Source organism: Microcebus murinus, chromosome 25 (assembly GCF_040939455.1).
Source record: "Microcebus murinus isolate Inina chromosome 25, M.murinus_Inina_mat1.0, whole genome shotgun sequence".
NCBI classification, from domain to species: domain Eukaryota; kingdom Metazoa; phylum Chordata; class Mammalia; order Primates; family Cheirogaleidae; genus Microcebus; species Microcebus murinus.
In genome coordinates this window covers 27,322,514-27,344,728 of record NC_134128.1, presented here as the reverse complement: position 1 = coordinate 27,344,728, position 22,215 = coordinate 27,322,514, and the positions used below count along the sequence as shown (strand labels likewise).

Sequence of the window (22,215 nt, the reverse complement as noted above, 5' to 3'; positions counted from 1 at the left end):
CCCAGTCGGTGCGCACCCACCCCATGCCTAATGGATGTGTATGCCCCTCCCCTCCCCCCACCCGCCCGACACCCACCCGATGAAGGTGATTCCTCTCTGTCCACTTAGGTGTCCATCCGTTCGTACCAATTTGCTGGTGAGCGCGCTCACGTGGTGCTCGTGTGTCCATTCTTGGGATACTTGGCTTACTGGAACGGGTTCCAGCTCTGGCCAGGAGAACACGAGAGGCGCCCTCTCACCGCTGCTCCTCACAGCCGAATGGCACTCCGTGGTGTCCACGCGCCACATTTTATTGATGCACTCCTGGATGGAGGGGCACTCGGGTCGCTTCCACGTCTTTGCGATTGTGAATTGTGCCCTAACTGTCACCCTAACCCTTACCCAGCCCGTCTCCTCTGCCCCTGCCTGACGCACTCCTCCCCGGCCAGGCCCGTCACTGTCCTGGGCCCCCGCCTGACCGGCTCCTCCCCGCCCGGCCGGTCACCGTCCTCTGCCCCTGCCTGACACGCTCCTTCCCGCCCGGCCTCTCACCGTCCTCGGCCCCTGCCTGACCGGCTCCTCCGTCGCCCGGGCCTTCCAAGGGCTTGGTGTGGACGCTGCTTCCAGGAAGCCCTCCAGAAACCCGGCAGCAGGGTGGCCGCAGCAGTCTCCAGCAGCCGTCCCTAAGTCGCGTGAGTGCGGGGGACGTGCCCCCGCTGTGCCGCGGGGGCCCAGCCTGGTGTCTTCCCTGAGGCCCTGCGGCTGCCGGCTGGGCTGCCGCTCCCCGCAAGGGGAGAGCCGCGGAGGTGGGGACCGCCTCCTGATGGGGACGTACACGCAGCTCTCCACGTCGGATTCCGGGGCTCTCTGTCCTGCCCGAAGGCCCAGCTGGCCTGCGGGTCCTTAGAGTGGCAAAAACATCCGAAAACTGAGATTGAGGGTCCGGTGGGTGTCTGCACTTTTGTGCTGGGCACCCCAGGGAGGCCCGGGGGCTGGCTGGACAACGTGGTCTGCTGGGCGGGGGGGTTGGAGGAGCAACTGATGCCCTTTGCACTTTGGGTAGCAAGAGTCTGAGGTGTCTCTGAGCCCTGTGCCCTGTGAGGTGGGAGGCGGGGGGGAGGAGGAGGAGGAGGAGGAGGAGGAGGTGGGAAGGGCCGGGGCCTGCAGTCCTGTTCCCGGGGTGGCACGGCAAGTGGCTTCTTCCACAGGCTGCTTGGCCTGGGCTCCCTGCACCTGGGCCTTTGGAGGACCGGCCCTGTGCTTGCCAACACTTCCTGCAGGGACCCAGAGCTGGGAGGTGGCATCTCTCAGCCCTGGGTCGGGCAGAGCCCCAGCGGGCCATGCCCACAACCTCTGTCAGCACCGGTCCCCCAGAAGGCTCCTTTGGGACCAGGATTCTCTTGCGGTGACTCTTTAAGGTCTGGCCCCTGGATGGAGGGGCACCAGGAGTAGAGGAGCAGGAAGGGGAAGGGGGTGGCCATGCGAGGGGACACTTTGAGGCCAAGTCCCAGCTTCAGCCTGATCCTCCTGGGAACCCCGCTCTGAGACAAGGAGCCGGGCTTCGCATTCCCACAGCAGCCAGTCGTGGGCTGAGGACACCTGGGGCGTTGGGAACTCCCTGGCTTCTCCTTGGTTTAACGTCTAGAGCTGCTTGTGAATCGCGCCGCCACACACACCCGAGCGCAGGTGTCTTCCGCACAGACTGCGGGCCTCGCTCTTCTGAATGCCGCTAGCTCGCCACCCACCCACCCACGGGTGAACCTGGTCAGGGTGCTTTCTCTCAGGGGCAGACTCTTTTCCGGGCGGGCTACCGGTGTCTCTGTTTGCTCGTTTCTTTCTTCCATTTCGGGAAAGTCTTCCTTGCTGGGTGTGGAAATCTCCTATGCCTTCCCAAGCCTATTCTGTCAGCTTTAAAATTCTCTTTCAGTTGCCACCCTCACAGATGGATTAGGAAACTCTTTCCGGTGCACTCATTAGTGAAATGACCTCCAGGAAGCTGGAATCCAATATCTAATGGCCGATTTTTAGCGAGTCCACACGCCAGGGTGGTCGGGGTCCAATGCAGCCCCGGCCAGGCCCAGGCCCCTTGGACTGGGCCACAGGAGGACACGGAGGAGGGTCCCGGCCCCCACGAAGCGGTGCCGGCAGTTCTCCACGGGCTTGGGCGTTTTCCAGAGGTAGGAGATGGAGGGGACTGATTTCTTCAGCGCCCCCCAAACCACGCCACCCCACCCCACCCATGGGACACATCCCCAGAGAGAGACGCCCCGTACACTGGCTGTGCCCCAGCCCTGGCCCGGGGGAATAGGCGGCAGCCCACCCACGGGGCGAGGGGGGGGCGCAGCTGAAAGGGGTTGTGGGGGAGGGCGGCCCCTGGCTGGGGTCAAAGGGCGAGCGTCCCGCGCGTGCGCAGTCAGCGGCAGCGACGCGCTGGGGGTGGGCAGCGGGTAGGTGAAGGAGGCCGGGCGAGGAGACGAGGGGGGCTGGGAGGGCTCCACCTTGGCGAGTCCAGCCGTGGAGGCGCATCTTGTGTGAGTGTGAGTGAGTGTGAGTGTGTGTGTGTGTGTGTGTGTGTAGAGAGAGACAGCCCCCCACCCCGCCCCGCCCCGCCCATCACCCCCGTCCCTGGGAGCCCGCGGGACCCGGCCGGCGAACTCAACCGGCCCGGCCCGGCGCGGGGCCTGGGGCGGGAGGCGGGGCCTGGGGCGGGAGGAGGCGGCGGCGGGGAAGCCCAGAGAGGCTCGGCTTCTCGAGCGGGGCAGGGGCGTCCTCCGCCGCCGTCTAGGGCCACACCACCCTGAACGCCCCCGATCTCGTCTGGTCTTGGAAGCTAAGCAGGGTCGGGCCTGGTTAGTACTTGGATGGGAGACCGCCTGGGAATACCGGGTGCCACAGGCTGCCGCTTTTTTTTTTTTTTTTGCCTCTTGTTCTGTCCCCTTTCTGGGAGCGCGGCGGCGGCCCGGGGTGGGGGTCACCCCCACCCTCAGCGCCCGCGCGGTGCCTGGCGCCCCAGCCCGCACCGTGGGGCCTCCTCTTGTCCCAAGCCGCGACACCGCCGCCACGCGGCAGCATGCGTGGCATCTGGACTGTCAGGTCTCAGACCAAAGGTCTGCTCTGTGGGAACCGACACGCTGGAGGAAACCTTGAGAGTCTGAGAGGGGAGGGAGTTCCAGAAGAAGGCCAGGATGTCATTTTGAGGGAGTATGTGACCAGAACTCGTCCCGTTGCTTTTGGGGTTCTATGGGCTACACGCAGGAATCTTTGGTGGTGGCACCTGATGTTGGGGGATCCGGAGTCACACCCAGACCTGCTCCACAGGCCTCCTTTTACTTTTCTCTTCGGATTCATTATTTTTAAAAAGTGTCTCTTACCTCTAGGATTGCATTTTCTTTTCTCTCTCTTTTCAAGCAGATGATGGGAGTACAAGTATGCAGGTGACATGTGTTGCCCGTGCCCCCCTCCCCCCTGTGTTCTTTTTTTTTTTTTTTTTTTTGAGACAGAGTCTCGTTTTGCTGCCCAGGCTAGAGTGAGTGCCATGGCGTCAGCCTAGCTCACAGCAACCTCAATCTCCGGGCTCAAGCAATCCTGCTGCCTCAGCCTCCCGAGTAGTTGGGACTACAGGCATGCACCACCACGCCCGGCTGTGTTTTTCTATATATATTAGTTGGCCAATTAATTTCTTTCTATTTTTAGTAGAGACGGGGTCTCGCTCTTGCTCAGGCTGGTTTCGAACTCCTGACCTGGAGCAATCCGCCCGCCTCGGCCTCCCAGAGAGCTAGGATTACAGGCGTGAGCCACCGCGCCCGGCCCCCCCTGTGTTCTTATTCATATACCTCTCATGTTGTTCCAGCGTATTGTGGGGGTACCAATGTTAAGGTCGGGTGCCTTGCCCTCTCCAAGCCTCCCCCCTCGGGTCAGAGCTTCAAGTGCGCCCATCCCCCAGTCGGTGCGCACCCACCCCATGCCTAATGGATGTGTATGCCCCTCCCCTCCCCCCACCCGCCCGACACCCACCCGATGAAGGTGATTCCTCTCTGTCCACTTAGGCGTCCATCCGTTCGTACCAATTTGCCGGTGAGCGCGCTCACGTGGTGCTCGTGTGTCCATTCTTGGGATACTTGGCTTACTGGAACGGGTTCCAGCTCTGGCCAGGAGAACACGAGAGGCGCCCTCTCACGGCTGCTCCTCACAGCCGAATGGCACTCCGTGGTGTCCACGCGCCACATTTTATTGATGCACTCCTGGATGGATGGGCACTCGGGTCGCTTCCACGTCTTTGCGATTGTGAATTGTGCCCTAACTGTAACCCTAACCCTTACCCAGCCCGTCTCCTCTGCCCCTGCCTGACGCACTCCTCCCCGGCCAGGCCCGTCACTGTCCTGGGCCCCCGCCTGACCGGCTCCTCCCCGCCCGGCCGGTCACCGTCCTCTGCCCCTGCCTGACACGCTCCTTCCCGCCCGGCCTCTCACCGTCCTCGGCCCCTGCCTGACCGGCTCCTCCGTCGCCCGGGCCTTCCAAGGGCTTGGTGTGGACGCTGCTTCCAGGAAGCCCTCCAGAAACCCGGCAGCAGGGTGGCCGCAGCAGTCTCCAGCAGCCGTCCCTAAGTCGCGTGAGTGCGGGGGACGTGCCCCCGCTGTGCCGCGGGGGCCCAGCCTGGTGTCTTCCCTGAGGCCCTGCGGCTGCCGGCTGGGCTGCCGCTCCCCGCAAGGGGAGAGCCGCGGAGGTGGGGACCGCCTCCTGATGGGGACGTACACGCAGCTCTCCACGTCGGATTCCGGGGCTCTCTGTCCTGCCCGAAGGCCCAGCTGGCCTGCGGGTCCTTAGAGTGGCAAAAACATCCGAAAACTGAGATTGAGGGTCCGGTGGGTGTCTGCACTTTTGTGCTGGGCACCCCAGGGAGGCCCGGGGGCTGGCTGGACAACGTGGTCTGCTGGGCGGGGGGGTTGGAGGAGCAACTGATGCCCTTTGCACTTTGGGTAGCAAGAGTCTGAGGTGTCTCTGAGCCCTGTGCCCTGTGAGGGGGGAGGCGGGGGGGAGGAGGAGGAGGAGGAGGAGGAGGAGGTGGGAAGGGCCGGGGCCTGCAGTCCTGTTCCCGGGGTGGCACGGCAAGTGGCTTCTTCCACAGGCTGCTTGGCCTGGGCTCCCTGCACCTGGGCCTTTGGAGGACCGGCCCTGTGCTTGCCAACACTTCCTGCAGGGACCCAGAGCTGGGAGGTGGCATCTCTCAGCCCTGGGTCGGGCAGAGCCCCAGCGGGCCATGCCCACAACCTCTGTCAGCACCGGTCCCCCAGAAGGCTCCTTTGGGACCAGGATTCTCTTGCGGTGACTCTTTAAGGTCTGGCCCCTGGATGGAGGGGCACCAGGAGTAGAGGAGCAGGAAGGGGAAGGGGGTGGCCATGCGAGGGGACACTTTGAGGCCAAGTCCCAGCTTCAGCCTGATCCTCCTGGGAACCCCGCTCTGAGACAAGGAGCCGGGCTTCGCATTCCCACAGCAGCCAGTCGTGGGCTGAGGACACCTGGGGCGTTGGGAACTCCCTGGCTTCTCCTTGGTTTAACGTCTAGAGCTGCTTGTGAATCGCGCCGCCACACACACCCGAGCGCAGGTGTCTTCCGCACAGACTGCGGGCCTCGCTCTTCTGAATGCCGCTAGCTCGCCACCCACCCACCCACGGGTGAACCTGGTCAGGGTGCTTTCTCTCAGGGGCAGACTCTTTTCCGGGCGGGCTACCGGTGTCTCTGTTTGCTCGTTTCTTTCTTCCATTTCGGGAAAGTCTTCCTTGCTGGGTGTGGAAATCTCCTATGCCTTCCCAAGCCTATTCTGTCAGCTTTAAAATTCTCTTTCAGTTGCCACCCTCACAGATGGATTAGGAAACTCTTTCCGGTGCACTCATTAGTGAAATGACCTCCAGGAAGCTGGAATCCAATATCTAATGGCCGATTTTTAGCGAGTCCACACGCCAGGGTGGTCGGGGTCCAATGCAGCCCCGGCCAGGCCCAGGCCCCTTGGACTGGGCCACAGGAGGACACGGAGGAGGGTCCCGGCCCCCACGAAGCGGTGCCGGCAGTTCTCCACGGGCTTGGGCGTTTTCCAGAGGTAGGAGATGGAGGGGACTGATTTCTTCAGCGCCCCCCAAACCACGCCACCCCACCCCACCCATGGGACACATCCCCAGAGAGAGACGCCCCGTACACTGGCTGTGCCCCAGCCCTGGCCCGGGGGAATAGGCGGCAGCCCACCCACGGGGCGGGGGGGGGGGCGCAGCTGAAAGGGGTTGTGGGGGAGGGCGGCCCCTGGCTGGGGTCAAAGGGCGAGCGTCCCGCGCGTGCGCAGTCAGCGGCAGCGACGCGCTGGGGGTGGGCAGCGGGTAGGTGAAGGAGGCCGGGCGAGGAGACGAGGGGGGCTGGGAGGGCTCCACCTTGGCGAGTCCAGCCGTGGAGGCGCATCTTGTGTGAGTGTGAGTGAGTGTGAGTGTGTGTGTGTGTGTATAGAGAGACAGCCCCCCACCCCGCCCCGCCCCGCCCCGCCCAGCCCCGCCCATCACCCCCATCCCTGGGAGCCCGCGGGACCCGGCCGGCGAACTCAACCGGCCCGGGGCCTGGGGCGGGAGGCGGCGGCGGGGAAGCCCAGAGAGGCTCGGCTTCTCGAGCGGGGCAGGGGCGCCCTCCGCCGCCGTCTAGGGCGACACCACCCTGAACGCCCCCGATCTCGTCTGGTCTCGGAAGCTAAGCAGGGTCGGGCCTGGTTAGTACTTGGATGGGAGACCGCCTGGGAATACCGGGTGCCACAGGCTGCTGCTTTTTTTTTTTTTTTGCCTCTTGTTCTGTCCCCTTTCTGGGAGCGCGGCGGCGGCCCGGGGTGGGGGTCACCCCCACCCTCAGCGCCCGCGCGGTGCCTGGCGCCCCAGCCCGCACCGTGGGGCCTCCTCTTGTCCCAAGCCGCGACACCGCTGCCACGCGGCAGCATGCGTGGCATCTGGACTGTCAGGTCTCAGACCGAAGGTCTGCTCTGTGGGAACCGACACGCTGGAGGAAACCTTGAGAGTCTGAGAGGGGAGGGAGTTCCAGAAGAAGGCCAGGATGTCATTTTGAGGGAGTATGTGACCAGAACTCGTCCCGTTGCTTTTGGGGTTCTATGGGCTACACGCAGGAATCTTTGGTGGTGGCACCTGATGTTGGGGGATCCGGAGTCACACCCAGACCTGCTCCACAGGCCTCCTTTTACTTTTCTCTTCGGATTCATTATTTTTAAAAAGTGTCTCTTACCTCTAGGATTGCATTTTCTTTTCTCTCTCTTTTCAAGCAGATGATGGGAGTACAAGTATGCAGGTGACATGTGTTGCCCGTGCCCCCCTCCCCCCTGTGTTCTTTTTTTTTTTTTTTTTTTTTTGAGACAGAGTCTCGTTTTGCTGCCCAGGCTAGAGTGAGTGCCATGGCGTCAGCCTAGCTCACAGCAACCTCAATCTCCGGGCTCAAGCAATCCTGCTGCCTCAGCCTCCCGAGTAGTTGGGACTACAGGCATGCACCACCACGCCCGGCTGTGTTTTTCTATATATATTAGTTGGCCAATTAATTTCTTTCTATTTTTAGTAGAGACGGGGTCTCGCTCTTGCTCAGGCTGGTTTCGAACTCCTGACCTGGAGCAATCCGCCCGCCTCGGCCTCCCAGAGAGCTAGGATTACAGGCGTGAGCCACCGCGCCCGGCCCCCCCTGTGTTCTTATTCATATACCTCTCATGTTGTTCCAGCGTATTGTGGGGGTACCAATGTTAAGGTCGGGTGCCTTGCCCTCTCCAAGCCTCCCCCCTCGGGTCAGAGCTTCAAGTGCGCCCATCCCCCAGTCGGTGCGCGCCCATCCCCCAGTCGGTGCGCACCCACCCCATGCCTAATGGATGTGTATGCCCCTCCCCTCCCCCCACCCGCCCGACACCCACCCGATGAAGGTGATTCCTCTCTGTCCACTTAGGTGTCCATCCGTTCGTACCAATTTGCTGGTGAGCGCGCTCACGTGGTGCTCGTGTGTCCATTCTTGGGATACTTGGCTTACTGGAACGGGTTCCAGCTCTGGCCAGGAGAACACGAGAGGCGCCCTCTCACCGCTGCTCCTCACAGCCGAATGGCACTCCGTGGTGTCCACGCGCCACATTTTATTGATGCACTCCTGGATGGAGGGGCACTCGGGTCGCTTCCACGTCTTTGCGATTGTGAATTGTGCCCTAACTGTCACCCTAACCCTTACCCAGCCCGTCTCCTCTGCCCCTGCCTGACGCACTCCTCCCCGGCCAGGCCCGTCACTGTCCTGGGCCCCCGCCTGACCGGCTCCTCCCCGCCCGGCCGGTCACCGTCCTCTGCCCCTGCCTGACACGCTCCTTCCCGCCCGGCCTCTCACCGTCCTCGGCCCCTGCCTGACCGGCTCCTCCGTCGCCCGGGCCTTCCAAGGGCTTGGTGTGGACGCTGCTTCCAGGAAGCCCTCCAGAAACCCGGCAGCAGGGTGGCCGCAGCAGTCTCCAGCAGCCGTCCCTAAGTCGCGTGAGTGCGGGGGACGTGCCCCCGCTGTGCCGCGGGGGCCCAGCCTGGTGTCTTCCCTGAGGCCCTGCGGCTGCCGGCTGGGCTGCCGCTCCCCGCAAGGGGAGAGCCGCGGAGGTGGGGACCGCCTCCTGATGGGGACGTACACGCAGCTCTCCACGTCGGATTCCGGGGCTCTCTGTCCTGCCCGAAGGCCCAGCTGGCCTGCGGGTCCTTAGAGTGGCAAAAACATCCGAAAACTGAGATTGAGGGTCCGGTGGGTGTCTGCACTTTTGTGCTGGGCACCCCAGGGAGGCCCGGGGGCTGGCTGGACAACGTGGTCTGCTGGGCGGGGGGGTTGGAGGAGCAACTGATGCCCTTTGCACTTTGGGTAGCAAGAGTCTGAGGTGTCTCTGAGCCCTGTGCCCTGTGAGGTGGGAGGCGGGGGGGAGGAGGAGGAGGAGGAGGAGGAGGAGGAGGAGGTGGGAAGGGCCGGGGCCTGCAGTCCTGTTCCCGGGGTGGCACGGCAAGTGGCTTCTTCCACAGGCTGCTTGGCCTGGGCTCCCTGCACCTGGGCCTTTGGAGGACCGGCCCTGTGCTTGCCAACACTTCCTGCAGGGACCCAGAGCTGGGAGGTGGCATCTCTCAGCCCTGGGTCGGGCAGAGCCCCAGCGGGCCATGCCCACAACCTCTGTCAGCACCGGTCCCCCAGAAGGCTCCTTTGGGACCAGGATTCTCTTGCGGTGACTCTTTAAGGTCTGGCCCCTGGATGGAGGGGCACCAGGAGTAGAGGAGCAGGAAGGGGAAGGGGGTGGCCATGCGAGGGGACACTTTGAGGCCAAGTCCCAGCTTCAGCCTGATCCTCCTGGGAACCCCGCTCTGAGACAAGGAGCCGGGCTTCGCATTCCCACAGCAGCCAGTCGTGGGCTGAGGACACCTGGGGCGTTGGGAACTCCCTGGCTTCTCCTTGGTTTAACGTCTAGAGCTGCTTGTGAATCGCGCCGCCACACACACCCGAGCGCAGGTGTCTTCCGCACAGACTGCGGGCCTCGCTCTTCTGAATGCCGCTAGCTCGCCACCCACCCACCCACGGGTGAACCTGGTCAGGGTGCTTTCTCTCAGGGGCAGACTCTTTTCCGGGCGGGCTACCGGTGTCTCTGTTTGCTCGTTTCTTTCTTCCATTTCGGGAAAGTCTTCCTTGCTGGGTGTGGAAATCTCCTATGCCTTCCCAAGCCTATTCTGTCAGCTTTAAAATTCTCTTTCAGTTGCCACCCTCACAGATGGATTAGGAAACTCTTTCCGGTGCACTCATTAGTGAAATGACCTCCAGGAAGCTGGAATCCAATATCTAATGGCCGATTTTTAGCGAGTCCACACGCCAGGGTGGTCGGGGTCCAATGCAGCCCCGGCCAGGCCCAGGCCCCTTGGACTGGGCCACAGGAGGACACGGAGGAGGGTCCCGGCCCCCACGAAGCGGTGCCGGCAGTTCTCCACGGGCTTGGGCGTTTTCCAGAGGTAGGAGATGGAGGGGACTGATTTCTTCAGCGCCCCCCAAACCACGCCACCCCACCCCACCCATGGGACACATCCCCAGAGAGAGACGCCCCGTACACTGGCTGTGCCCCAGCCCTGGCCCGGGGGAATAGGCGGCAGCCCACCCACGGGGCGAGGGGGGGGCGCAGCTGAAAGGGGTTGTGGGGGAGGGCGGCCCCTGGCTGGGGTCAAAGGGCGAGCGTCCCGCGCGTGCGCAGTCAGCGGCAGCGACGCGCTGGGGGTGGGCAGCGGGTAGGTGAAGGAGGCCGGGCGAGGAGACGAGGGGGGCTGGGAGGGCTCCACCTTGGCGAGTCCAGCCGTGGAGGCGCATCTTGTGTGAGTGTGAGTGAGTGTGAGTGTGTGTGTGTGTGTGTGTGTGTAGAGAGAGACAGCCCCCCACCCCGCCCCGCCCCGCCCATCACCCCCGTCCCTGGGAGCCCGCGGGACCCGGCCGGCGAACTCAACCGGCCCGGCCCGGCGCGGGGCCTGGGGCGGGAGGCGGGGCCTGGGGCGGGAGGAGGCGGCGGCGGGGAAGCCCAGAGAGGCTCGGCTTCTCGAGCGGGGCAGGGGCGTCCTCCGCCGCCGTCTAGGGCCACACCACCCTGAACGCCCCCGATCTCGTCTGGTCTCGGAAGCTAAGCAGGGTCGGGCCTGGTTAGTACTTGGATGGGAGACCGCCTGGGAATACCGGGTGCCACAGGCTGCCGCTTTTTTTTTTTTTTTTGCCTCTTGTTCTGTCCCCTTTCTGGGAGCGCGGCGGCGGCCCGGGGTGGGGGTCACCCCCACCCTCAGCGCCCGCGCGGTGCCTGGCGCCCCAGCCCGCACCGTGGGGCCTCCTCTTGTCCCAAGCCGCGACACCGCCGCCACGCGGCAGCATGCGTGGCATCTGGACTGTCAGGTCTCAGACCAAAGGTCTGCTCTGTGGGAACCGACACGCTGGAGGAAACCTTGAGAGTCTGAGAGGGGAGGGAGTTCCAGAAGAAGGCCAGGATGTCATTTTGAGGGAGTATGTGACCAGAACTCGTCCCGTTGCTTTTGGGGTTCTATGGGCTACACGCAGGAATCTTTGGTGGTGGCACCTGATGTTGGGGGATCCGGAGTCACACCCAGACCTGCTCCACAGGCCTCCTTTTACTTTTCTCTTCGGATTCATTATTTTTAAAAAGTGTCTCTTACCTCTAGGATTGCATTTTCTTTTCTCTCTCTTTTCAAGCAGATGATGGGAGTACAAGTATGCAGGTGACATGTGTTGCCCGTGCCCCCCTCCCCCCTGTGTTCTTTTTTTTTTTTTTTTTTTTTTGAGACAGAGTCTCGTTTTGCTGCCCAGGCTAGAGTGAGTGCCATGGCGTCAGCCTAGCTCACAGCAACCTCAATCTCCGGGCTCAAGCAATCCTGCTGCCTCAGCCTCCCGAGTAGTTGGGACTACAGGCATGCACCACCACGCCCGGCTGTGTTTTTCTATATATATTAGTTGGCCAATTAATTTCTTTCTATTTTTAGTAGAGACGGGGTCTCGCTCTTGCTCAGGCTGGTTTCGAACTCCTGACCTGGAGCAATCCGCCCGCCTCGGCCTCCCAGAGAGCTAGGATTACAGGCGTGAGCCACCGCGCCCGGCCCCCCCTGTGTTCTTATTCATATACCTCTCATGTTGTTCCAGCGTATTGTGGGGGTACCAATGTTAAGGTCGGGTGCCTTGCCCTCTCCAAGCCTCCCCCCTCGGGTCAGAGCTTCAAGTGCGCCCATCCCCCAGTCGGTGCGCGCCCATCCCCCAGTCGGTGCGCACCCACCCCATGCCTAATGGATGTGTATGCCCCTCCCCTCCCCCCACCCGCCCGACACCCACCCGATGAAGGTGATTCCTCTCTGTCCACTTAGGTGTCCATCCGTTCGTACCAATTTGCTGGTGAGCGCGCTCACGTGGTGCTCGTGTGTCCATTCTTGGGATACTTGGCTTACTGGAACGGGTTCCAGCTCTGGCCAGGAGAACACGAGAGGCGCCCTCTCACCGCTGCTCCTCACAGCCGAATGGCACTCCGTGGTGTCCACGCGCCACATTTTATTGATGCACTCCTGGATGGAGGGGCACTCGGGTCGCTTCCACGTCTTTGCGATTGTGAATTGTGCCCTAACTGTCACCCTAACCCTTACCCAGCCCGTCTCCTCTGCCCCTGCCTGACGCACTCCTCCCCGGCCAGGCCCGTCACTGTCCTGGGCCCCCGCCTGACCGGCTCCTCCCCGCCCGGCCGGTCACCGTCCTCTGCCCCTGCCTGACACGCTCCTTCCCGCCCGGCCTCTCACCGTCCTCGGCCCCTGCCTGACCGGCTCCTCCGTCGCCCGGGCCTTCCAAGGGCTTGGTGTGGACGCTGCTTCCAGGAAGCCCTCCAGAAACCCGGCAGCAGGGTGGCCGCAGCAGTCTCCAGCAGCCGTCCCTAAGTCGCGTGAGTGCGGGGGACGTGCCCCCGCTGTGCCGCGGGGGCCCAGCCTGGTGTCTTCCCTGAGGCCCTGCGGCTGCCGGCTGGGCTGCCGCTCCCCGCAAGGGGAGAGCCGCGGAGGTGGGGACCGCCTCCTGATGGGGACGTACACGCAGCTCTCCACGTCGGATTCCGGGGCTCTCTGTCCTGCCCGAAGGCCCAGCTGGCCTGCGGGTCCTTAGAGTGGCAAAAACATCCGAAAACTGAGATTGAGGGTCCGGTGGGTGTCTGCACTTTTGTGCTGGGCACCCCAGGGAGGCCCGGGGGCTGGCTGGACAACGTGGTCTGCTGGGCGGGGGGGTTGGAGGAGCAACTGATGCCCTTTGCACTTTGGGTAGCAAGAGTCTGAGGTGTCTCTGAGCCCTGTGCCCTGTGAGGTGGGAGGCGGGGGGGAGGAGGAGGAGGAGGAGGAGGAGGAGGAGGAGGTGGGAAGGGCCGGGGCCTGCAGTCCTGTTCCCGGGGTGGCACGGCAAGTGGCTTCTTCCACAGGCTGCTTGGCCTGGGCTCCCTGCACCTGGGCCTTTGGAGGACCGGCCCTGTGCTTGCCAACACTTCCTGCAGGGACCCAGAGCTGGGAGGTGGCATCTCTCAGCCCTGGGTCGGGCAGAGCCCCAGCGGGCCATGCCCACAACCTCTGTCAGCACCGGTCCCCCAGAAGGCTCCTTTGGGACCAGGATTCTCTTGCGGTGACTCTTTAAGGTCTGGCCCCTGGATGGAGGGGCACCAGGAGTAGAGGAGCAGGAAGGGGAAGGGGGTGGCCATGCGAGGGGACACTTTGAGGCCAAGTCCCAGCTTCAGCCTGATCCTCCTGGGAACCCCGCTCTGAGACAAGGAGCCGGGCTTCGCATTCCCACAGCAGCCAGTCGTGGGCTGAGGACACCTGGGGCGTTGGGAACTCCCTGGCTTCTCCTTGGTTTAACGTCTAGAGCTGCTTGTGAATCGCGCCGCCACACACACCCGAGCGCAGGTGTCTTCCGCACAGACTGCGGGCCTCGCTCTTCTGAATGCCGCTAGCTCGCCACCCACCCACCCACGGGTGAACCTGGTCAGGGTGCTTTCTCTCAGGGGCAGACTCTTTTCCGGGCGGGCTACCGGTGTCTCTGTTTGCTCGTTTCTTTCTTCCATTTCGGGAAAGTCTTCCTTGCTGGGTGTGGAAATCTCCTATGCCTTCCCAAGCCTATTCTGTCAGCTTTAAAATTCTCTTTCAGTTGCCACCCTCACAGATGGATTAGGAAACTCTTTCCGGTGCACTCATTAGTGAAATGACCTCCAGGAAGCTGGAATCCAATATCTAATGGCCGATTTTTAGCGAGTCCACACGCCAGGGTGGTCGGGGTCCAATGCAGCCCCGGCCAGGCCCAGGCCCCTTGGACTGGGCCACAGGAGGACACGGAGGAGGGTCCCGGCCCCCACGAAGCGGTGCCGGCAGTTCTCCACGGGCTTGGGCGTTTTCCAGAGGTAGGAGATGGAGGGGACTGATTTCTTCAGCGCCCCCCAAACCACGCCACCCCACCCCACCCATGGGACACATCCCCAGAGAGAGACGCCCCGTACACTGGCTGTGCCCCAGCCCTGGCCCGGGGGAATAGGCGGCAGCCCACCCACGGGGCGAGGGGGGGGCGCAGCTGAAAGGGGTTGTGGGGGAGGGCGGCCCCTGGCTGGGGTCAAAGGGCGAGCGTCCCGCGCGTGCGCAGTCAGCGGCAGCGACGCGCTGGGGGTGGGCAGCGGGTAGGTGAAGGAGGCCGGGCGAGGAGACGAGGGGGGCTGGGAGGGCTCCACCTTGGCGAGTCCAGCCGTGGAGGCGCATCTTGTGTGAGTGTGAGTGAGTGTGAGTGTGTGTGTGTGTGTGTGTGTGTAGAGAGAGACAGCCCCCCACCCCGCCCCGCCCCGCCCATCACCCCCGTCCCTGGGAGCCCGCGGGACCCGGCCGGCGAACTCAACCGGCCCGGCCCGGCGCGGGGCCTGGGGCGGGAGGCGGGGCCTGGGGCGGGAGGAGGCGGCGGCGGGGAAGCCCAGAGAGGCTCGGCTTCTCGAGCGGGGCAGGGGCGTCCTCCGCCGCCGTCTAGGGCCACACCACCCTGAACGCCCCCGATCTCGTCTGGTCTTGGAAGCTAAGCAGGGTCGGGCCTGGTTAGTACTTGGATGGGAGACCGCCTGGGAATACCGGGTGCCACAGGCTGCCGCTTTTTTTTTTTTTTTTGCCTCTTGTTCTGTCCCCTTTCTGGGAGCGCGGCGGCGGCCCGGGGTGGGGGTCACCCCCACCCTCAGCGCCCGCGCGGTGCCTGGCGCCCCAGCCCGCACCGTGGGGCCTCCTCTTGTCCCAAGCCGCGACACCGCCGCCACGCGGCAGCATGCGTGGCATCTGGACTGTCAGGTCTCAGACCAAAGGTCTGCTCTGTGGGAACCGACACGCTGGAGGAAACCTTGAGAGTCTGAGAGGGGAGGGAGTTCCAGAAGAAGGCCAGGATGTCATTTTGAGGGAGTATGTGACCAGAACTCGTCCCGTTGCTTTTGGGGTTCTATGGGCTACACGCAGGAATCTTTGGTGGTGGCACCTGATGTTGGGGGATCCGGAGTCACACCCAGACCTGCTCCACAGGCCTCCTTTTACTTTTCTCTTCGGATTCATTATTTTTAAAAAGTGTCTCTTACCTCTAGGATTGCATTTTCTTTTCTCTCTCTTTTCAAGCAGATGATGGGAGTACAAGTATGCAGGTGACATGTGTTGCCCGTGCCCCCCTCCCCCCTGTGTTCTTTTTTTTTTTTTTTTTTTTGAGACAGAGTCTCGTTTTGCTGCCCAGGCTAGAGTGAGTGCCATGGCGTCAGCCTAGCTCACAGCAACCTCAATCTCCGGGCTCAAGCAATCCTGCTGCCTCAGCCTCCCGAGTAGTTGGGACTACAGGCATGCACCACCACGCCCGGCTGTGTTTTTCTATATATATTAGTTGGCCAATTAATTTCTTTCTATTTTTAGTAGAGACGGGGTCTCGCTCTTGCTCAGGCTGGTTTCGAACTCCTGACCTGGAGCAATCCGCCCGCCTCGGCCTCCCAGAGAGCTAGGATTACAGGCGTGAGCCACCGCGCCCGGCCCCCCCTGTGTTCTTATTCATATACCTCTCATGTTGTTCCAGCGTATTGTGGGGGTACCAATGTTAAGGTCGGGTGCCTTGCCCTCTCCAAGCCTCCCCCCTCGGGTCAGAGCTTCAAGTGCGCCCATCCCCCAGTCGGTGCGCGCCCATCCCCCAGTCGGTGCGCACCCACCCCATGCCTAATGGATGTGTATGCCCCTCCCCTCCCCCCACCCGCCCGACACCCACCCGATGAAGGTGATTCCTCTCTGTCCACTTAGGTGTCCATCCGTTCGTACCAATTTGCTGGTGAGCGCGCTCACGTGGTGCTCGTGTGTCCATTCTTGGGATACTTGGCTTACTGGAACGGGTTCCAGCTCTGGCCAGGAGAACACGAGAGGCGCCCTCTCACCGCTGCTCCTCACAGCCGAATGGCACTCCGTGGTGTCCACGCGCCACATTTTATTGATGCACTCCTGGATGGAGGGGCACTCGGGTCGCTTCCACGTCTTTGCGATTGTGAATTGTGCCCTAACTGTCACCCTAACCCTTACCCAGCCCGTCTCCTCTGCCCCTGCCTGACGCACTCCTCCCCGGCCAGGCCCGTCACTGTCCTGGGCCCCCGCCTGACCGGCTCCTCCCCGCCCGGCCGGTCACCGTCCTCTGCCCCTGCCTGACACGCTCCTTCCCGCCCGGCCTCTCACCGTCCTCGGCCCCTGCCTGACCGGCTCCTCCGTCGCCCGGGCCTTCCAAGGGCTTGGTGTGGACGCTGCTTCCAGGAAGCCCTCCAGAAACCCGGCAGCAGGGTGGCCGCAGCAGTCTCCAGCAGCCGTCCCTAAGTCGCGTGAGTGCGGGGGACGTGCCCCCGCTGTGCCGCGGGGGCCCAGCCTGGTGTCTTCCCTGAGGCCCTGCGGCTGCCGGCTGGGCTGCCGCTCCCCGCAAGGGGAGAGCCGCGGAGGTGGGGACCGCCTCCTGATGGGGACGTACACGCAGCTCTCCACGTCGGATTCCGGGGCTCTCTGTCCTGCCCGAAGGCCCAGCTGGCCTGCGGGTCCTTAGAGTGGCAAAAACATCCGAAAACTGAGATTGAGGGTCCGGTGGGTGTCTGCACTTTTGTGCTGGGCACCCCAGGGAGGCCCGGGGGCTGGCTGGACAACGTGGTCTGCTGGGCGGGGGGGTTGGAGGAGCAACTGATGCCCTTTGCACTTTGGGTAGCAAGAGTCTGAGGTGTCTCTGAGCCCTGTGCCCTGTGAGGTGGGAGGCGGGGGGGAGGAGGAGGAGGAGGAGGAGGAGGAGGTGGGAAGGGCCGGGGCCTGCAGTCCTGTTCCCGGGGTGGCACGGCAAGTGGCTTCTTCCACAGGCTGCTTGGCCTGGGCTCCCTGCACCTGGGCCTTTGGAGGACCGGCCCTGTGCTTGCCAACACTTCCTGCAGGGACCCAGAGCTGGGAGGTGGCATCTCTCAGCCCTGGGTCGGGCAGAGCCCCAGCGGGCCATGCCCACAACCTCTGTCAGCACCGGTCCCCCAGAAGGCTCCTTTGGGACCAGGATTCTCTTGCGGTGACTCTTTAAGGTCTGGCCCCTGGATGGAGGGGCACCAGGAGTAGAGGAGCAGGAAGGGGAAGGGGGTGGCCATGCGAGGGGACACTTTGAGGCCAAGTCCCAGCTTCAGCCTGATCCTCCTGGGAACCCCGCTCTGAGACAAGGAGCCGGGCTTCGCATTCCCACAGCAGCCAGTCGTGGGCTGAGGACACCTGGGGCGTTGGGAACTCCCTGGCTTCTCCTTGGTTTAACGTCTAGAGCTGCTTGTGAATCGCGCCGCCACACACACCCGAGCGCAGGTGTCTTCCGCACAGACTGCGGGCCTCGCTCTTCTGAATGCCGCTAGCTCGCCACCCACCCACCCACGGGTGAACCTGGTCAGGGTGCTTTCTCTCAGGGGCAGACTCTTTTCCGGGCGGGCTACCGGTGTCTCTGTTTGCTCGTTTCTTTCTTCCATTTCGGGAAAGTCTTCCTTGCTGGGTGTGGAAATCTCCTATGCCTTCCCAAGCCTATTCTGTCAGCTTTAAAATTCTCTTTCAGTTGCCACCCTCACAGATGGATTAGGAAACTCTTTCCGGTGCACTCATTAGTGAAATGACCTCCAGGAAGCTGGAATCCAATATCTAATGGCCGATTTTTAGCGAGTCCACACGCCAGGGTGGTCGGGGTCCAATGCAGCCCCGGCCAGGCCCAGGCCCCTTGGACTGGGCCACAGGAGGACACGGAGGAGGGTCCCGGCCCCCACGAAGCGGTGCCGGCAGTTCTCCACGGGCTTGGGCGTTTTCCAGAGGTAGGAGATGGAGGGGACTGATTTCTTCAGCGCCCCCCAAACCACGCCACCCCACCCCACCCATGGGACACATCCCCAGAGAGAGACGCCCCGTACACTGGCTGTGCCCCAGCCCTGGCCCGGGGGAATAGGCGGCAGCCCACCCACGGGGCGAGGGGGGGGCGCAGCTGAAAGGGGTTGTGGGGGAGGGCGGCCCCTGGCTGGGGTCAAAGGGCGAGCGTCCCGCGCGTGCGCAGTCAGCGGCAGCGACGCGCTGGGGGTGGGCAGCGGGTAGGTGAAGGAGGCCGGGCGAGGAGACGAGGGGGGCTGGGAGGGCTCCACCTTGGCGAGTCCAGCCGTGGAGGCGCATCTTGTGTGAGTGTGAGTGAGTGTGAGTGTGTGTGTGTGTGTGTGTGTGTAGAGAGAGACAGCCCCCCACCCCGCCCCGCCCCGCCCATCACCCCCGTCCCTGGGAGCCCGCGGGACCCGGCCGGCGAACTCAACCGGCCCGGCCCGGCGCGGGGCCTGGGGCGGGAGGCGGGGCCTGGGGCGGGAGGAGGCGGCGGCGGGGAAGCCCAGAGAGGCTCGGCTTCTCGAGCGGGGCAGGGGCGTCCTCCGCCGCCGTCTAGGGCCACACCACCCTGAACGCCCCCGATCTCGTCTGGTCTCGGAAGCTAAGCAGGGTCGGGCCTGGTTAGTACTTGGATGGGAGACCGCCTGGGAATACCGGGTGCCACAGGCTGCCGCTTTTTTTTTTTTTTTTGCCTCTTGTTCTGTCCCCTTTCTGGGAGCGCGGCGGCGGCCCGGGGTGGGGGTCACCCCCACCCTCAGCGCCCGCGCGGTGCCTGGCGCCCCAGCCCGCACCGTGGGGCCTCCTCTTGTCCCAAGCCGCGACACCGCCGCCACGCGGCAGCATGCGTGGCATCTGGACTGTCAGGTCTCAGACCAAAGGTCTGCTCTGTGGGAACCGACACGCTGGAGGAAACCTTGAGAGTCTGAGAGGGGAGGGAGTTCCAGAAGAAGGCCAGGATGTCATTTTGAGGGAGTATGTGACCAGAACTCGTCCCGTTGCTTTTGGGGTTCTATGGGCTACACGCAGGAATCTTTGGTGGTGGCACCTGATGTTGGGGGATCCGGAGTCACACCCAGACCTGCTCCACAGGCCTCCTTTTACTTTTCTCTTCGGATTCATTATTTTTAAAAAGTGTCTCTTACCTCTAGGATTGCATTTTCTTTTCTCTCTCTTTTCAAGCAGATGATGGGAGTACAAGTATGCAGGTGACATGTGTTGCCCGTGCCCCCCTCCCCCCTGTGTTCTTTTTTTTTTTTTTTTTTTTTTGAGACAGAGTCTCGTTTTGCTGCCCAGGCTAGAGTGAGTGCCATGGCGTCAGCCTAGCTCACAGCAACCTCAATCTCCGGGCTCAAGCAATCCTGCTGCCTCAGCCTCCCGAGTAGTTGGGACTACAGGCATGCACCACCACGCCCGGCTGTGTTTTTCTATATATATTAGTTGGCCAATTAATTTCTTTCTATTTTTAGTAGAGACGGGGTCTCGCTCTTGCTCAGGCTGGTTTCGAACTCCTGACCTGGAGCAATCCGCCCGCCTCGGCCTCCCAGAGAGCTAGGATTACAGGCGTGAGCCACCGCGCCCGGCCCCCCCTGTGTTCTTATTCATATACCTCTCATGTTGTTCCAGCGTATTGTGGGGGTACCAATGTTAAGGTCGGGTGCCTTGCCCTCTCCAAGCCTCCCCCCTCGGGTCAGAGCTTCAAGTGCGCCCATCCCCCAGTCGGTGCGCGCCCATCCCCCAGTCGGTGCGCACCCACCCCATGCCTAATGGATGTGTATGCCCCTCCCCTCCCCCCACCCGCCCGACACCCACCCGATGAAGGTGATTCCTCTCTGTCCACTTAGGTGTCCATCCGTTCGTACCAATTTGCTGGTGAGCGCGCTCACGTGGTGCTCGTGTGTCCATTCTTGGGATACTTGGCTTACTGGAACGGGTTCCAGCTCTGGCCAGGAGAACACGAGAGGCGCCCTCTCACCGCTGCTCCTCACAGCCGAATGGCACTCCGTGGTGTCCACGCGCCACATTTTATTGATGCACTCCTGGATGGAGGGGCACTCGGGTCGCTTCCACGTCTTTGCGATTGTGAATTGTGCCCTAACTGTCACCCTAACCCTTACCCAGCCCGTCTCCTCTGCCCCTGCCTGACGCACTCCTCCCCGGCCAGGCCCGTCACTGTCCTGGGCCCCCGCCTGACCGGCTCCTCCCCGCCCGGCCGGTCACCGTCCTCTGCCCCTGCCTGACACGCTCCTTCCCGCCCGGCCTCTCACCGTCCTCGGCCCCTGCCTGACCGGCTCCTCCGTCGCCCGGGCCTTCCAAGGGCTTGGTGTGGACGCTGCTTCCAGGAAGCCCTCCAGAAACCCGGCAGCAGGGTGGCCGCAGCAGTCTCCAGCAGCCGTCCCTAAGTCGCGTGAGTGCGGGGGACGTGCCCCCGCTGTGCCGCGGGGGCCCAGCCTGGTGTCTTCCCTGAGGCCCTGCGGCTGCCGGCTGGGCTGCCGCTCCCCGCAAGGGGAGAGCCGCGGAGGTGGGGACCGCCTCCTGATGGGGACGTACACGCAGCTCTCCACGTCGGATTCCGGGGCTCTCTGTCCTGCCCGAAGGCCCAGCTGGCCTGCGGGTCCTTAGAGTGGCAAAAACATCCGAAAACTGAGATTGAGGGTCCGGTGGGTGTCTGCACTTTTGTGCTGGGCACCCCAGGGAGGCCCGGGGGCTGGCTGGACAACGTGGTCTGCTGGGCGGGGGGGTTGGAGGAGCAACTGATGCCCTTTGCACTTTGGGTAGCAAGAGTCTGAGGTGTCTCTGAGCCCTGTGCCCTGTGAGGTGGGAGGCGGGGGGGAGGAGGAGGAGGAGGAGGAGGAGGAGGTGGGAAGGGCCGGGGCCTGCAGTCCTGTTCCCGGGGTGGCACGGCAAGTGGCTTCTTCCACAGGCTGCTTGGCCTGGGCTCCCTGCACCTGGGCCTTTGGAGGACCGGCCCTGTGCTTGCCAACACTTCCTGCAGGGACCCAGAGCTGGGAGGTGGCATCTCTCAGCCCTGGGTCGGGCAGAGCCCCAGCGGGCCATGCCCACAACCTCTGTCAGCACCGGTCCCCCAGAAGGCTCCTTTGGGACCAGGATTCTCTTGCGGTGACTCTTTAAGGTCTGGCCCCTGGATGGAGGGGCACCAGGAGTAGAGGAGCAGGAAGGGGAAGGGGGTGGCCATGCGAGGGGACACTTTGAGGCCAAGTCCCAGCTTCAGCCTGATCCTCCTGGGAACCCCGCTCTGAGACAAGGAGCCGGGCTTCGCATTCCCACAGCAGCCAGTCGTGGGCTGAGGACACCTGGGGCGTTGGGAACTCCCTGGCTTCTCCTTGGTTTAACGTCTAGAGCTGCTTGTGAATCGCGCCGCCACACACACCCGAGCGCAGGTGTCTTCCGCACAGACTGCGGGCCTCGCTCTTCTGAATGCCGCTAGCTCGCCACCCACCCACCCACGGGTGAACCTGGTCAGGGTGCTTTCTCTCAGGGGCAGACTCTTTTCCGGGCGGGCTACCGGTGTCTCTGTTTGCTCGTTTCTTTCTTCCATTTCGGGAAAGTCTTCCTTGCTGGGTGTGGAAATCTCCTATGCCTTCCCAAGCCTATTCTGTCAGCTTTAAAATTCTCTTTCAGTTGCCACCCTCACAGATGGATTAGGAAACTCTTTCCGGTGCACTCATTAGTGAAATGACCTCCAGGAAGCTGGAATCCAATATCTAATGGCCGATTTTTAGCGAGTCCACACGCCAGGGTGGTCGGGGTCCAATGCAGCCCCGGCCAGGCCCAGGCCCCTTGGACTGGGCCACAGGAGGACACGGAGGAGGGTCCCGGCCCCCACGAAGCGGTGCCGGCAGTTCTCCACGGGCTTGGGCGTTTTCCAGAGGTAGGAGATGGAGGGGACTGATTTCTTCAGCGCCCCCCAAACCACGCCACCCCACCCCACCCATGGGACACATCCCCAGAGAGAGACGCCCCGTACACTGGCTGTGCCCCAGCCCTGGCCCGGGGGAATAGGCGGCAGCCCACCCACGGGGCGAGGGGGGGGCGCAGCTGAAAGGGGTTGTGGGGGAGGGCGGCCCCTGGCTGGGGTCAAAGGGCGAGCGTCCCGCGCGTGCGCAGTCAGCGGCAGCGACGCGCTGGGGGTGGGCAGCGGGTAGGTGAAGGAGGCCGGGCGAGGAGACGAGGGGGGCTGGGAGGGCTCCACCTTGGCGAGTCCAGCCGTGGAGGCGCATCTTGTGTGAGTGTGAGTGAGTGTGAGTGTGTGTGTGTGTGTGTG

At 63.3% G+C, this 22,215-nt stretch overlaps 3 non-coding genes and 2 pseudogenes across 3 annotated transcripts; all 5 read left to right on the top strand.

The window, feature by feature from the left end:
• The first annotated feature begins 2,758 nt into the window (after positions 1–2,758).
• Positions 2,759–2,877, top strand: LOC142864445 (uncharacterized; annotated as a pseudogene).
• Positions 2,878–6,651: 3,774 nt separating this feature from the next.
• Positions 6,652–6,770, top strand: LOC142864402 (5S ribosomal RNA). The gene has a single exon (XR_012914960.1). It is a non-coding gene; the product is annotated as a 5S ribosomal RNA (ribosomal RNA).
• A 3,827-nt stretch (positions 6,771–10,597) lies between these two features.
• On the top strand, positions 10,598–10,716 carry LOC142864711 (5S ribosomal RNA). The gene has a single exon (XR_012915059.1). It is a non-coding gene; the product is annotated as a 5S ribosomal RNA (ribosomal RNA).
• A 3,828-nt stretch (positions 10,717–14,544) lies between these two features.
• Positions 14,545–14,663, top strand: LOC142864444 (uncharacterized; annotated as a pseudogene).
• A 3,820-nt stretch (positions 14,664–18,483) lies between these two features.
• LOC142864710 (5S ribosomal RNA) lies at positions 18,484–18,602 on the top strand. The gene has a single exon (XR_012915058.1). It is a non-coding gene; the product is annotated as a 5S ribosomal RNA (ribosomal RNA).
• Positions 18,603–22,215: the final 3,613 nt, after the last annotated feature.